At 52.0% G+C, this 2,890-nt stretch overlaps 1 long non-coding RNA gene across 1 annotated transcript in view; it reads left to right on the forward strand.

The window, feature by feature from the left end:
- Nucleotides 1–1,270, forward strand: part of LOC141729720 (uncharacterized) — a 2,992-nt gene extending 1,722 nt beyond the window's left edge. The window contains exon 3 of the long non-coding RNA XR_012581160.1: nt 148–1,270. This is a non-coding gene — a long non-coding RNA (uncharacterized LOC141729720). The remainder of the gene's footprint in view (nt 1–147) is intronic.
- Nucleotides 1,271–2,890: the final 1,620 nt, after the last annotated feature.

Genomic DNA, 2,890 nt, shown 5'->3' on the forward strand with positions numbered 1-2,890 from the left:
ATGCCTTTCCTGGCAATGTCCTTGCCTCCTATTAGATAATCAATTAGTCTCAGAACATTAAAAAGCAAAATGCTGCAACAGGATTTTCCACCAAATTCAAAAATATTTACTAAAGGATTTCATTGCTGCTGTTTATTTACATGGAAGCCTGAAGGCCGCACGACATAATGCTGCTGCTCTGGCACCAAGACATCTCTGCAGCCTGGGCCCCGAAGGACATCTGGAGTTTCTGGGTCACAGTGGTTCCTTTTTGCAGAAATTTGCTCGCAGGAAGTAATGAATGAGCCCATTTTCACTTCGACTGGGGCCTGCAGTCTACGGGAGACATTAGGAGCAATTTGTAGTCAACGTGCAGGTCTGTTCCATCTAAAATATTATCAATGAGCTTGTCAACCCGAGCCTTAACCTTCTTTGTTATTTTCATCTGCTCCTCTCTCAGATGTCTCTCCTCGTAGCCATAACCTCTGAAGACTGGCAACAGGATGTCATACACCTGTTTTGCTCAAGGCTGGGACTCGGAGCCCTGCGCGAGGTTGTGTCGGCATTGGCTCGCTCGCTGCTTTGCTCAACGTATATGTCAGAATGTCAGATGATCGTTGTTGTATCTGCAGCTGTTGCATGAGCACAGTGCCAGGGGCACAACTTTCCTGCAGTGAGCTTTAATTTGCTCTCCCCTCCCTGAAGAGCTCTGGCGCTTCACCTTGCTGCTGCCGCTGCAGCTGGAGGAGAGCTCAGCCCGCGTGCAGCTGGGGCTGCGGCACGGGAGGGAGGCAGGGAGAGAGGCAGGGAGGCAGCAGTGAAGGAAGGCAGGCAAGGAGATGGGCAAAGAGACTGGGAGACTGGGAAGGGGGCAGGGAGGCAGGGAGGCAGGGATGGAGGCAGGGGTGCAGGCAGGGGTAGACATGGAGGCAGGATTTGAGGCAGGGACGCAGGGATGGAGACGGGGTGCAGGGTTGGAGGTAGGGGTGCAGGGAGGGAGGAAGAGAGGCAGGGATGGAGGCAGGTATGCTGGGAAAGAGGCAGGGATGCAGGGATGGAGGCAGGGGTGAAGGCAGGGGTAGACATGGAGGCAGGATTTGAGGCAGGGATGCAGAGATAGAGACAGGGGTGCAGGAATGGAGGCAGGGATGGAGGCAGGGGTAGACATGGAGGCAGGATTTGAGGCAGGGATGCAGGGATGGAGGCAGAGAGGAGGGATGGAGGCAGGGATGCAGAGATTGAGGCAGGGGTGCAGGGATGGAGGCAGGGATCCAGGGAAGGAGGCAGAGAGGCAGGGATGGAGGCAGGGGTGCAGGGATGGAGGCAGGGATCCAGGGAAGGAGGCAGAGAGGCAGGGATGGAGGCAGGGGTGCAGGCAGGGGTAGACATGGAGGCAAGATTTGAGACAGGGATGCAGGGATGGAGACAGGGGTGCAGGGTTGGAGGTAGGGGGGCAGGGAGGGAGGAAGAGAGGCAGGGATGGAGGCAGGTATGCTGGGAAAGAGGCAGGGATGCAGGGATGGAGGCAGGGGTGCAGGCAGGGATAGACATGGAGACAGGATTTGAGGCAGGGATGCAGGGATGGAGGCAGAGAGGAGAGATGGAGGCAGGGATGCAGAGATTGGGCCAGGGGTGCAGGGATGGAGGCAGGGGAGGCAGGGAAGGAGGCAGAGAGGCAGGGGTGCAGGGATGGAGGCAGGGGTGCAGGCAGGGGTAGACAAGGAGGCAGGATTTGAGGCAGGGGTGCAGAGATAGAGGCAGGGGTGCAGGGATGGAGGCAGGGGAGGCAGGGAAGGAGGCAGGGATGCAGGCAGGGGTACGCATGGAGGCAGGATTTGAGGCAGGGATGCAGGGATGGAGGCAGAATTTGAGACAGGGTGGCAGGGAAGCAGGCAGGGAGGCAAAGCAGGGAGAGATGGAGGTGGGGAGGCAGGGAAGGAGTGAGGCAGACAGGGATGGAGGCAGGAGTGCAGGGAAGGAGACAGGCAGGCAGGGAGGGAGAGAGAGAAAAAGGCAGGGGAACAGGGATAGAGGCTGAGAATCAGGAATGGAGACAGGGAAGCAGACAGAGAAGAAGCCAGGAAGGCAGGGAAGGAGGGAAACTGAGGCAGGCAGGGAGGCTCAGAACAAGCCAGGGCACAACCTGGTGGAGGTGCTGCAGACTGTTATTTGCATTTTTGCTCAATGAGGCGTTTTCCTAATTGTTTGCAGGAAGGAATTGTGAACACTGAGGGATTTATATTTGTGTGAGTCAATCTGTAGTATATTTGGAAGCTGTTCCAACAGAGCTACTCGTAGCCTAAATAAGCCATAACCTGCCAAGATATTCATGAGAGATCTGACTAGGTTTTTGACTGCTCTCAGAATTAGGTTGACAATCAAAACAGATGTAGAATGAGACTGCAACTGGATTGCCAAAGGCAAAAAGTTCCTGTCAAATTCTTTAAAGGAGGGAGCTGATAAACCACTGTAATACATGGGAATAGTGGACATTAGTGACTAGACAAGGACACATATGTCCACCTTCAGTTTTGCTCGGAATGTGGATTTTTTTCTCAAATTAAGCAGCAAGGGCATTGGAAAAAATGCTTTAAAATACACAGGTAGTGAAAGTTTAAAAAGACACAGCATTGCTGCATGAATATTACAAGATGTTTCTCAGGGTTTTTTAAAAATACGTGTTTTTGTGGAATTGCTGCATTGCTGAGTGACAAATTGGGAAGGAGCACGTCATCTGTAATTTAAAAGAAGAAAACAATAGAGAGTTTGATTAAAAAGCAACACAATTCTGTATTGCTGGATATTGCTTGGTTACATCTATTATTAAGGGAGACATGAAGCATTTTGTCTTTCACTTGAAATGTTAACTAAATCAAGATTAAATATATAAAACAGGACTTCATCTTTAATA

Source organism: Zonotrichia albicollis, chromosome 7 (assembly GCF_047830755.1).
Source record: "Zonotrichia albicollis isolate bZonAlb1 chromosome 7, bZonAlb1.hap1, whole genome shotgun sequence".
NCBI lineage: Eukaryota > Metazoa > Chordata > Aves > Passeriformes > Passerellidae > Zonotrichia > Zonotrichia albicollis.